The sequence below is a fragment of the Styela clava genome, chromosome 13, assembly GCF_964204865.1.
Source record: "Styela clava chromosome 13, kaStyClav1.hap1.2, whole genome shotgun sequence".
NCBI lineage: Eukaryota > Metazoa > Chordata > Ascidiacea > Stolidobranchia > Styelidae > Styela > Styela clava.
Window position 1 is genome coordinate 9,640,123 of NC_135262.1, and position 14,655 is coordinate 9,654,777.

Here is a 14,655-nt window from a genome sequence, read left to right on the forward strand (position 1 = left end):
AGCCTGACTAATGAAACACTTGTAACATACTTACCGGAATTTCAGATTTGTCTCTAATTCGGTCTTTTTTTCAATTGCTCCAGTCTCTTCAAAATTCTGTGCCTGTGAAGCTAAGGTAATATTAACAATATCTAAGTCTAATAAAATTTGTAAAACATTTACATGTAATTTGTAGATTTCCCTTTCATCGGTCTTTTCCTGATTTCCCATCCCTTCGTAGTTCTGTGCCTGAGAAGCTAGAATAACATCAAAAAAATAAATAAGCCCAATAAAAAACCCTATTATTCCTAATGGCGGGAATGGGTCTAAATCTATCTCTAACAGAGAAAATATTAAAAACAAAATGCCATGGCAATACTTGTTAATACTTTTCTTCTTTTGTCGGGTTCACGATATCCTGGTTCCTGTTGAAAATATCTTAAAAATAGAAGAGAAATTAATGATTATGATAAACACAGATAGGAAAATATGGATAGAGCATATTCCTAAAAAAGCTTTATTATTAAATATTTAATATCAGCAATGAACATAATACTTCGTGCATCACTGTATCAGTATTATTATAATCAAAAAATTACTATATTAAACTAAAATCAAAATGAACACTAGTTAGGAGTAAGCCTGACTAATGAAACATTTGTAACATACTTACCGGAATTTCAGATTTGTCTCTGATTCCGTCTTTTTTCAATTTCTCCAGTGTCTTCAAAATTCCGTGATTGGGAAGCTAAGATAACATTAACAATATCTAAGCCTAATAAAATTTGTAAGAATATTTACATTCAATTTGTAGATTTTTCTTGTATTAGTCTTTTCTTAATTTCTTCATTGTTTCCTTGTATCAGTCTTTTCCTAATTTCCCAATTGCCTTTATAATTCTTTGCCTGAGAATCTAAAATACCATTTGAAATATCTAAGCCTAATAAAAATCCTATTATTCCTAATTCCTAATGTTGGGAATGGGTCTAAATCTATCTCTAACAGAGGAAATATCAAAAACAAAAAAAGCCATGGCAGTCCTGTTAATACTTTTCTTCTTTGGTCTGTGTCACGACATTTTGTTTCCTGTTGAAAATATCTTAAAAATAGAAGAGAAAATAATGAATATGACAAACACAGATAGAAAAATAATGATACAGAATATTAATAAAAAAGCTTTATTATTTAAATATTGAATATCAGCAATAAACATAATCCTTCGTGCATTATTGTATCAGTATTAATATATTCAGAAAAATATTATATCGACTAAAATCAAAATGAACACTATGAATGGCAAGCTCTGTTAATACTTTTCTTCCTTTGTCGTTGTCACGATATCTTGTTTTCCTGTTGAAAATTTCTCCAAAAATATAATAGAAAATAATGAATATGTCAAATAAGATAGCTAAATATGGAAACAGCATTTCACGAAAAAAGTCTATTAAAAAATATACAATATCAGTAATTAACGACAATATAAATAATAAATCAGTAATGTACAATAACAGTAATAAAAATATAAGAATAACGTAAAATGAAAAAATCATTTTAAACTTTTCATACCAGGACATCAAATACAGGATTGCATTACAGGGTGTTAAAATACAAATAACAATTGTATTTAGTTTTCTGAGCTATGATTCAATTCATTAATAAATATACATTCAAGAATCCGTTTGCAATTATTCAAATTACATAAATAGTTAGTTCCTTACGGGTCAACCCATGTCAAACTTCCGCATATAATCCTTTTATAGTGTGTAGGACATTTTGGTATAGTTTCAAACAACAGTCTTATTTGATATAAATAACATGTGTATGTGCTGCCCAATGCATTTGTTTGCGATCACATATTAGTAATCAGTGCACATACATACAAGCTTAAAGTACGTATGGCAATGGAATACAGTCTCAAACAACAGTCTTATTTTCTATATCAAAGTCTTGTGCGTGCCCTCGATACATTTGTTGGCTAGCACATCTTAGTTATCTTAATAAAACTTTTCTTCATATTCAAATAATTGAGTTGTATTTTCTTTTGAAAAACAGAAAGATTCGTCAAGTTCCACAATTGAAGAATCCTGTTAAAATATATACACATTTTGTTATTATGCACTTTTATAGTAGAGGAAGTAAATTTTGAGCAACTTATTACGTATGACGAGGCTCTACAAGACACCTATAACGTGTTGGGCGATGACGCTGCGCGACTCCCTTGGACTTATAACCTGCCAGTTTTCTCGATATTAACAACTCAAATCTTTGAATATGATTGAAGTCTATTACTGGCAATGAAATATCCAGTCTACATGAACAAAGTACGAGAAACGAATAATATGTGATGAAAAACGTCAAAAAGTGTGCTGATAAAAATGATTATTGTAGAGGTCGAAACGCATAATGTAGAACCCAAAACTATTAACCCTACTATTCACATATGCCAATATATTGGGACATCTGTCATACTTGGTCATAATGTATTGGGTTGCTAAAGTTTACGACCAACCTAAGTATGTCGACAACATAATTAATTCCAAAAGATGCAAACAATAGCAACATTAATTTATGCAATATGAATAAACCCTATCATTTAACCAAAATAAAAAACAAGCAAACAATCCGATAGTTACAGCAATTAAATTAACACTACTTAAACGACAAACTTCTAATGCGAATTAACTTTTATATAGCCGACTTGCAATGATCCAAAATAATATTAAACAAACAAGAATATGAGAAAACAAGACTGATACAAGATTTTGTTGAAGTCAACATGCCTCTTTTCTCCCCGCGAACAGAAGATGAAATTGCCTTAAAGAGAGAAGTCTATGAGCGGTCATTCACCGAAAGTACAATGCCCGATAACTTTCGAAATAACCCCGGGTCAAATATATATACGGAAGAAAACAATTAAACTTTGTCTATTGCTGAGGAAATAAATCTTAGTAATAGTAAGTGTAACATACTATTACATGATTGAGATGGCCTAAAAAAAATGCTATTTGATATCATACGAGTTTTTTGAGTTTGCAGAAAAAGAGTATATATCTATTTTAAACATTACATTGACGTCCATTACATGATACTAGAGATTCCAACTAAGAGATGTACCGATACCTTTTGTCGCCGATACCAATTCGACAACAACGATAAAACGACGATATTAATATTTTAAAAGCAGAAATTGCCTACATTTACATGCTATTTAATTAATATCCCAGGTGTGCAGTTGAAACAAGTTAAAGTAACAGTTTGCAAGATTTATTCATGCCACACAATTTTTCAGATTTGAAAAAGACCTATTTCAGATAAAAAGAAATTAATGTTTTGGATTCTGATACGTTTTTTCATTTAAATGTATTGCACACTGATGTTAATTTTATCGGTGTTCGGTTAGAAAACTCATCGGGTTTGGCTACTGTAGGTAGTAAAATAAACAATTGTTCGCTGATTCTATCCAACTGATAAATCGAGTTGCGTGCGCAGAATTTTATGCCATTATAACGTCGTATTTTGTATTTTGCACATCGAAAAATTCACATTCGATATATTTCTTCATAATTTCCATGTAATGTTAAAATTGTCAATATAAAAAATAGGTTGCAATAATAGCCAAATTAGTAGAGCTAGTTGGGCTGATAAATGGCTTAAATCAGGTCATAATCATATTCCCGTTTCTATTCGCGCGGTTGGGAAACAGCATTGCTCCTACCTAACGAGGCTAATACCGCGAACACGATCACTCCGAGCAAAAAATAATTTCAATATTAGTATTTCAACCTACTTTGTAAAACATTCAGGAATAGATTAAAAGTTTAATTATCTTGAAAATATCAGTATACATTAAGCCGATATCGATACGAATACCGATACCAAAAAATTGCCGATATTATCGATACCCAATACCTTTTACCGAAAGCCTTTTATATTAGTTTTGACCAGCACTGGCTGCATGTATAACGACATTGATGTTTGTTTTAAGCAGAAGGTAAAACACTCATTTCAAGCATTCCAAACCGAAATTGAAATAAATCAAAAGTCAATATACCGTAATTAATGATAAAATAAAACTAGTAAATAATACACGATAGTAATATGAACATTTGGTAAAAAATCACTATTCAAGACAGACAAAATTATTGCAAAATGAACATATCATATTGGGTTAGTTTCGCTTTCCTCAGTTAATATTTGGACGTGATTTGACTTAAAATTATTCTAATTTGAATCAAGCATCAAAATTAGAACCAAGCTGAAATATAAAATGCGACTATCAGAAGATAACCCGTAAGTTACAATGACATTATATTTTCGTAGCATCAAGATACCAGAACAACACAACACAACGCAAAGAACTACAGAAACAAATGTTCGTAGAAGTATGTAATGGACAGACATTTTTCCTCTTTACAGGTATCCCATATTTTACTCTTTATATTGTTAACGGCGTTCTATATTTTGTACTAAACCCAAAAAGGGTTTATTTGATTTGGGAGATTCGTTTTCCTATATGACTTGGATTTATAGTCACGTTAACATATTTTAGAATATGATTTTAAAACAATCGCACTACAAATAGGAGTTTTAGGATGTACCTACATGAAAGCCAGTAGAACCCACATTTTTATTTTTTTAAAAGCTCGAACTGATATGATTTTGTCACAATTACATCCAACAAGCGCCTTCAGTTAACAGTTAGTTGGACGTGTTTTAACCTAAAATATTCTAATACTCTCCAACATTAAAATTAGAAGCAAGTTAAAGTAGTAAGTAGAGTTAAGTTAAGCAAGTTAAAGTAGAGTTTATAAATGTCCACTTATTAGCAGAGGTTCAGCTAAAATAGAAGAACAAACGATTAAACGAAGGCTTAAATAATATGACTCGGCATGTTTGCAATGTAAATTGGATATTTTCTGCCTTGCCAGCCTGTTTGGGACTGTTTTCTATGCGCTGAAAAATATGAATATCCAGTGTAAGCGTCAAATATACAACAGTGCAGCCTACAACAGATTTAGCAACCAATCACAAGAAATCATTTTTTTTACTACATTGAATACCCGACAGCCAGACAGCACCTTCTGAGTCTGAACAGGAGTCTGAACAACAACCGTTGGTATATCGAGCGCACAAACCGAGGATAAACAGATCGAGCAATAATCAAACACAGGAATTTGATAACAATCATAAACTATATGAAATGTGTTGTACAGAGTCAAACCAAAATGTGAAATAAAAAACTAGCCTTGACAAAATGAAAAATTTGAAATGTTAGGAACTCCGGAAAAACATACGATTGAGCGAGGGATTAATAAATATGACCTGGCATGCGTGCAGTGTAACTAAGATTTTTCTAGCTTGTCAGCTTGCTTAAAACATTTTAACTTTTCGTTCAAAAATAAACCATTTCAACACACATATTAGAAACTATGAATATTCAGTGTCAGCGTCGGATAAATAACAATTCAGCTAATAAAACAGAACTATTCTAAAGTATTCGCAATCCCTAATGAAGAACAAACTGATCAGTGTCGTTGCGACAAAATCAGAAAATTCTGAAAATTTAATAAAAAGTCCTCATGTTGCGTGCTTTCGAATCTACCAATTTATTACGCTTCATCGGAGAATTAGAAGTGACCATTTCATTTTTTTCTTAAATTCGTGGACACGTCCACCGCTTTTTTGTTAATACGTTTTCTTCATTTCCCCAATATTTAGCTTAACATTCTTACTTTGCATCTTTACTGTTTTTCTCAAAGTAAAAAACAATTCACATCATTTAGCATTCACAAATGTATTTTTTTGGGGCTAAGACATTCACGCGACAATGACTTAGAAATGAATTATTATTTACCAGAATTTTTGGATTTAAATAAAAATTTACCAAACACAAATTTGGGTCGGGCATTCAATTCAATTAATTTAACGAAAGCATTTATTTCAAAACACACCCCCGAATGCAGATTTCAAATGTTTTATTTTCTCCTAACCCGAAACCTAAACCAAGCTGGACAACAACTAATTTGTTATTTTAAAGCTTTAAGTTAACGACGGATTTAAATTTAATTCAATGAAAGCATTAATTTCAAATCAAATCTCTCATTTTTCAACGAAACAGTCACAACTGTGGTAATATACTTAGATAATTGGTATATTGCACTATAAGTTTTTTCAAAAATATTGAATTATTCCGAACTTTTCCGATCTAGCGGGTAAATATTCGAATATTCCATTAAATCGAGGACTAATATAAACGAGAATATCGGTCAGAGACCGAAGACTTATCGATCGAAAGTTAGGGGATCCCCCAAAACAGCGCTCTTACTCCATAGTGACGCCTTGTGTCCCATCACTAATTAATTAATAACTCGCTAATTATACGACATAATTCATCCAAAATCAATAGGCTTCTGGTACGCCATATGATGAATGCACATGCAAAATCTGGAGCAGATTCAATCTCGCTTAACGAGAGAGCTGTGCTCAAATATATGGACACGTCACAAGGTGTCGCCGCTATTTTTTATTCTGACCCACAAAAAACGCGAATATCTTGAAGTCCACAGAAATTTTTGAAATAAGTAAAAGTAATAGCCTTCTGGCAAAAAAATCAATCTCTAACCACTGAAAATTTCAAAGCAATTGGTCCAGTATTCGAAAAGGAAAGCGATTTCATCATGACGAAAGAGAAGAATACTAACAAGAACAAAAACATAATATTGAAACGATCGTTATGTACACTGACGTGTCCAAAAAGTTGATTCAACAAAAACGGTGGCACAATGTGGTATTCGAAGATGGTAAATTTTACAAAAATTAATTGATTTCAGAAAAATATTTAATTATTTAGATCTAATTTCGGCTTGGGGGTTAAAATTTTATTGTACCAATAATTTTTTGAACTATGACATTATGTGAACTATATGAACTATGTCAAGTTTTGGGTTTATGAATGAAAATGTAATTTGATAAATTAGATATGAATCGGATATATATTTAAACAAATTTATTCGTACCTGTCTGCTCTAGTGATATGGCAACATCAAATAAAATAATACACCGTAAATTTTCCAAATTCTAAACCCTAACCATTCCGAGCCTGTCGAACCCCTGCGCTATCCTGAAAGCTCCCGCCAAACCCCATTGTACCAGATGGTTGAAATTAGGAGCCCAATTAAGACTTTATAAAGGGGAAACATAATTTTGTGCAAGGTTATAGAAAATGAAAAGATTCAGGTTGAAAATCCTTGGTTTGCCATAGCAACCGAAGATGTTTCAAAGTCATAAGCAGAAAGCATCAAAAGGCACTATCATATAAGCACAAACACCAAAGCGCGCGACATCCGTGAAGATGACGGGTTCACTAAAACTTACAAACTTACAACTGCGCAACGCTATACAAACAGCAACGCTAATTTATAAGTTGTTGATCATGTAAGTTTAAATATCTGAGATGAACTATAGTTAAATTTTCATAATTAGTAGACGATGTGATAGAAATTCCCATAATATAAAACTGTTTCAATTAAAGGAACCTCGTCGAACCCCTGTTACCCCAACAAAAAACAAAGTCGATTGAACCCTGGTTAAAAACTACTCTTCTAGACTATTGAAAAACTCACAAAACGCTATGGCAACGAAATAAACCTATAAAGTACGAATACAACAAATACTATAAAATGAGGCCCGACCAATTGTAATAATGCAGCCGCAATTGCCCCATTACCAGTATTATAACCCCATTGCTGGCGGACTGCCGCATACTTCGATACTTGTCAAACGATGGGAAAACGCCCAAAAGGAAACATAAACCGCGTCTTTTCGGGAATTGTGCATACGAGATTAACAAAGCAGAAACATCTATTGCATACCAGCTAAAAACTGCACATCTTCCGTGAATTAGCGGGTGGAAACCATTGCATTATATGACTTTATGAAATTATATAAATAAAATTGGGCGGAATATTATGGACATCTTGTGAGGATAATTCAAATATTTGCAGTTCTTCCTGACTAGCGGGATTTAACATGATATATCAGTTTATACCTGACAAAATATGAATTGAAAGATTTATAAGATTTCATACTTGCTCTTTACTCTTTACACTATATAAACTTTCATCTCACTCCGTGAGGCACCAGACTAATAACAATGTCCGTTTGATGCAATGACTCTTTCAAGCAGTGATTTAGAAAACTGAAAATAAATATATGGTTTCATTAATAAATTTTGGAGTTACAAATCACAAAAATGAATGAATGCTTATTAACAGAGGTAAAGCAAAGGTAAACTTATATTAAAAATGCATAAACAATATTATTTTGACCACGTAGAAATGCAAGTATTGCCGATTTATTCATGTAGTTAGTATCATTAAAATAAAGTGTTTTAACAAAGCTGAGTTACGTGAACATTCAACACCAAGTATTGTAGTGATTACCAATTTGTGAAGTTCTTTAATTATTATTTAATACGGAAGTAACACCGACACGATCTAAAATTAAACGCCTAGAAATGTCCAACTATTCGCTTCACAAATATCGCACCCCGAGGTTAATAAAAATGATATTGTTCGCTTAAAATTGGAACCGTAATTTACAAACTGTGATAGAAATCCTACACAGAAGATAGAAATCATAATAAAATTTATTTGTGTTGCGAATGCACTTGTTGCCCCTCTTTGTCGATGTGAACTCACAATCATGTCCGAAATATAAAAACTACGATATTCACCGTGATAATTAATATCTACTAGTGAATAAAAAAGTGCTTTGATATAGTCTAACAACATTAATTAGAATGTCGGCCGCCAAAACGATCGCGGTGACGAATATTTAACTGAGGCCTTCGATTACGACAAAATTATGAAATAAAAAACGCCGCACTGTTACGAGTTTTCAGTCTTCTAGTAAAATTCGAAAAAAAAAAATTGTCGGCGGCCAACATCCCAATTAATGTCGTTTAAAATGCTGATTATTCGGTGTTCGTTAAAAATATTCGACTAACTCGATTCAAAAATACGATTTTGCCCGCCACTGATTACGGCGCAAGTAAATAATAATTGAATGAAAATAAAAGTTTAACTTCACAACAATAAGTTCCAAGTAATAGTTTCACACCTCATGCATTCGGTCGGCGCTATATGCGAAACCATTATGACACTACTGAAATCTGTTTAGTTCTCTCTGAAATTAATTTTCCCGAATTTTTGATGTTTTATTTCTAAATGTGGGTACCCGATGACTACTGATTAATAGTCGATGATTGAAATACGACTTGTAAAATACACACCGTCAGGCAAAGAGAGACGGGCTACAACGTAACTGTGGAATTTCGCTGTGAACGACCATACATTTTAGTTTATTAAACGCATTACGTCGTCGTGAATTGCACTTTTGGCGCACTCTTTTGATTTCATCTTAACCCCCGTTAGAAAATCCTAACTGCGCCCCTGGATGCGACCATATTTAAAATGCGGTATTTATTGGCTTAATCGTGTTTAACGAAACCTGCAGTTGCGACGACTTACGACAATATAAAATCATTACAATTCAAAATTACCGCGTCAATCCGCGGACATGAAATGGAGAACAATGAAACCACGTGTAACAACACCGATTCCGCCCCGCCGAAGGCCTGTCACTCTGATTCTTTTTAAAGTTTCACCGTTTGAAATATCCCAAGATATGGACAAAATACGAATGATTGTAATTTAAATTCTTGCAAAAAAAATCGATTTTAGTTACTATTATGGTATTTATTTTGAAGAAATCTTAACATAACACCAAATTTTGTGCTTTACAATGTCTAAAAAGCGTTTTCAATCTGCTGCGAGACTGCTAAAACAAAACCTATGGTGATATCTTTTGTTTTAGATTTTAGTTTTATTATTTTATAATGCAGCTTTTCAATCAAGAAATTGGGTTGCGGATTCACCTCTTTATCATTTATCTCTTCACCGATTTTTATGATATAGTATTCTAACTTGTTTGTGATGAATGTAAATTAGAAAGATTCAAAAGATTTTAATAACATACTTGCTCTTTAGACTCGATACATCCACCTCTCTCAGTGATGCATAATCTGACAAATACCTCCGCGTGTCTTTTGATGTAATGATAAACTGTCTTTTCCGCTTTCAAGAAGAGTTTCGGAAAGCTGAAATTTATGCGAGATAATGAAATGTAGGTAAATTTTGTATAATATTGATTTGATTAAACATAGTTGTTCGAACTATGTCATTATTAAGTTTTAAGTTTATAAGTTACGGAAAATGTAATTTGACAGGAGCACAGAGAAGCTATGCTTTGAATACATAAAATAAAAATATTAATTTTCAGTTCATTCACAAATTATTCACAGATTTCCTCCTAATTTACAAACATTACTTTGGAATGATCTGTCAGGGTATAATATTGCAACACATCATATAAACTATATTTATATTCATTCGAAAGCACGTTGAAAATACGGCTACATATTTAAGAAATGAAAATATCGAAAATAAGGCGGAAAAGATAAAATTTAACAAATGTTTCTGTTTCTAATTACCTTTACGCCCCTCAAAAAATTGCCCACGCCCTTGTGATAAGCTGTGCTTATTCTAAAGATACAAAGACGACAACTTGTACTGATATTCAATTACGTTCATTCTTAAATTATTTGCAGATTTTCAACATCATAAATATTACTTATTCGGAATGATCTGTCAGTATGCTATGTTGTATCTCATTATCTAAATCTTAACTAGTTTACCTTCAAGTGTTCTATAGTCTTTCCTTCCCAGCGACTTCCTGAAAATATACGTCTATAAATAACTTCAGCCACAGACATTGTGGACATTATATATATATATATATATATATATATATATATAAGAAGTAGTAGTAGTAGATTTACAATAGGTGGGATCTCATGTATATAGTAACCTTGGAAATTTTAATTTGGGACACAAATCACATTGTCAACCAGTACTAAAAGGTGTACGATTCCCGGTTATATTGATGCATATTGATGCACTTGATTCTACTCACTCATATAATATCGTTATTGGAAACTTAATGCCATTTCAGTTCGAAACACATGTGAATACGAATGTCATGGTTAACTAGTACCAAAAGGGGTAAGATACACGATTAAATTAAGTCAAGTCAAGTTTATTTTTTCCAACCAGTAAAATGTATCACAATCATAAAATACGGAACAAAAAAAATTTACACAGTTCTACTGGGGAAGGGACATCGCGGGGAACCAAACTGTTTATCGAGCAGCGACACCCAAGTTCCTAATATCTAATTAAAAAAGTAAGAATTCTAGAGTTTTCAAGCTGCTCTATCTTATACTGGCGGTGAGTGCCGTATGAAAGAGACCATTCAGTAGAGATTATATTGGAGAGTTTATATTAATTAAGCTCTCCTTAATACACGTGATTAGGCATAACATGACGTGACCCGCACTAACAATAGGGAAAATATGACACATATCTTTATGTCTCTATTTTTATAGTTATGAACATGAATGGTATGATAACTCGGAACTTTTACCAAGGGGATAAGAACCAAAAAATTTACACTTGGTTGAATATAATTCATACAGTATCGTTTTTGGAAATTTTAGTTGGGACACATTTTGAAACTGTAATTTTTAGAAAATTTCATTTGACAGACAAACCAAAACTGAGCTTATACTCAATATATTGAAAGTAATAATTTGTCTGTAGATTTCCCGAAAAAAAAAATACAATATATCATTTATTTATAGATATCTAAATTGAAAAGATTTCAAATGGTTTGATTACATACTTGATCTTCAGACTTGATAGGCCTTCATCTCACTCAGTGATGAAAAGCTGGCACTTGACGAATTTCTTCTGGTACAATGATAAATTGTCCTGCCGACTTTCAAGCAGTGTTTCAAAACGCTGAAAATCAATATGTAGGTCGTGATTTTGTGTAAGCCAATTCTAAATTTGAATTAAACTAAATTTCGTTGAGCCAACTATGCAATTTTCAGGTAGTTAATTCACTCAAATAATATTTGACAGAGACACTACAAAGCTATGCTTATGCTAAAGATATAAAAAACTAATTATGTAATTCAATTTAGGTCATTTTCAACTATGTCGCAGATTTCGCCAAAATTACATCATTTAGTTAAAATTATATGTTAGTTTATCATATTGTATCTCATTTTGTATTCTTTAAAGTAAGACACTTTTCTGAATATTTTCTTCTAAAAATATACGTAAGTTTTAATAAAATACGTGACGGGTAAATTTCGATATTCAATTTCATAAAATCCAAAACTTAGAAAATTTAAACGAATAAAATTTATTTAGCGATTGCCATTAAATTTGAAATATAACTTTATATGTACATATCAGGTGCAGTTTTAAACTGCACAAATTGCAAATATTACAATAACAATAAAATACCCAATAAAATTTTATAACTGTTTCATGGAGTATTTTACTAATTATCTCTGATCAGTAACCTGTAGCATTATCACATTGTTCACGATAGGGATCGCAAACTGGGGATCGCTATCCAGTAGAGAAGCGCGCAACAAATTTTAGGGGTCGCAAGAGTACACCAATTTAGTACAAGATACTAGGTTGAGTTGAGATATTTATAGTACTTTTTTGAACTTCTGCTTCGAAACACAATTATTGAAACTTGTGCAAAATCTAAATCTTACAATTTCGATAGAATGCACAGGATCAAATAAGCATAACAATGTTGGCTCGCATCAAACTATTTAGCATTTCAAACGTGAACGGGGGTCTTACTGTTTTGGACTTTTAAATCGAAAAACAATTATTAAAACTTGTGAAAATATAAATCTTACAATTTTGAAAGAAAACACACGATCAAATAAGTTGTATACCAATGCTGACTCTGATCGCAAGACCCGAGACGCGGTGCACTCGCATCGAATTGTTTAGCATTTTAAACGAAAACAGTGGTATATAGAAATCAATAGGCGTCGAAAGTCAAATAAATTGTTCAAATACTATTTACTTGTAATATTCCTCGTTCGTTACTTCGTGTCTTTGAATCTTCAACTTTTAATATTTCTGAATCTGAAAAAAGGGTAAAATATTGATAAATCAACTGTCGCAGAACTGTAGCTATAGCATATTCAACGGACAGTGAGACTGAATCTATCGGATCATTTGCACAAAGCTCCCGCCACGTTTTAAAATGACCTATTAGTAATTATCCATTTGGGGTTAAGAATGATTTGAAAATTTGAATTCCCAGCGCATCTGCATTCCTAACTTAAACACTGGATAATTATTAATTCTCTTATTTTGAACGCTGGTAGGGTACAAAGTACAAAGATCCAATCTATACACAATAATATATTAAAGTAAAAAGGCTATGGCGAATCTCTATTAAACCATGGATTTTGCGCTACATTTGCGAAAGTTTTGAAAGTTATGCATTACATTCATCTTAAGCGTACCATGTTGAATGCAGCTTACGTAGTTACGAAGATCAGTGTATTACGTTTAAGTTACTTCATGATAAGTTTATGTATTGCCATATAACTTTTAAGTTTGGCCTATTTGAGAGAACACGATGGAACCCGCCGTTAGTGAGTTGGATGCAGAAGAGAATCATCCATCAATCTAGACTTCTGTATTAGGTTAATAATTCCAATTCGTATAGGCCCGAAAACCTCTAATTTACCACTTATACGAGTAAAATGAAAGCAATATAATAGCAATGAAAACAATGGGATAAAGAACATTTAGCTCACCTGAATATTGTTCCAAACTCGCTGTCATAACCCAACAGTCGGCCGATCCATACATCCTACACAAAATCAAACCTCATCCTATCACGAATATTTGTGACTGACTGAAAGCGATGTCGCTTGTGGCTTCCCGCGCAAAAATATTTGACGAAAAAAGCTAACTGATTGTTTCTAATCAAATGTTGTTACCTGATTACTTTAATTACTCCAGGTTGTCGTGACGAGCCGATAACGCTTCTGGCGCGTGATCTCAAAGTTGCAGAATGCAAATGACGGTTGAGATTTGCTTCATACGTCGTATAACACCTAGTTCACAGTAGTATTTTCAGGATCTTTTGTACCAAGCCCCACTCCAAAACAACACCCCGCCAACGCTCGAATTAAATAGAAATAGTAATTGTTCAGTTAAGTATTCAGTTATTGCGGATTCAGCCGGAAATTCCAATTTTCAAATCATTCTAACCCAAAACCCTAACTGCATAATTACTTATTTTTTATTTTAAAACGTGACAGGGGTGTTTATCTCAGATCACACATTTTTGCATCAGTGACGGGAGCTTAGTACAAAGAATCCAGCAATTCCATTATATTTGTCTGTTTACATTTGTCGAATAAACGCGCACGTGAATGCCATCAAAAATGTAACCTTACTCAATACAACACAGTAATACAACTCAATGAAAGAATAACGGCGTGTACAAGTTTAGCGTTAAATCAATGCATTCTCTGCATTGGCGTACAAATCTTAGCTCATTGACTTGCGTAGCCAAAAATAATTTTAAGTTTTTATACAATAACGTGCCGGCGATGACGGTAAAATATAGGTCATACCGTGACGTTTTCTCGATGCCTACTGTATAGTAATTTCTTCGCCCAAACCAAACGGCAGAGACATAACATCAGCAACAGCATTC

General features: G+C 32.6%; 1 long non-coding RNA gene across 1 annotated transcript; it reads right to left on the reverse strand.

Annotated features, from left to right (window-relative positions):
- Nucleotides 1-11,671: 11,671 nt before the first annotated feature.
- Nucleotides 11,672-13,853, reverse strand: LOC144431206 (uncharacterized). The gene is made up of 3 exons (XR_013479876.1): nucleotides 13,745-13,853; nucleotides 13,000-13,061; nucleotides 11,672-11,900 (listed from the first exon to the last, which is right to left on the reverse strand). It is a non-coding gene; the product is annotated as an uncharacterized LOC144431206 (long non-coding RNA).
- Nucleotides 13,854-14,655: the final 802 nt, after the last annotated feature.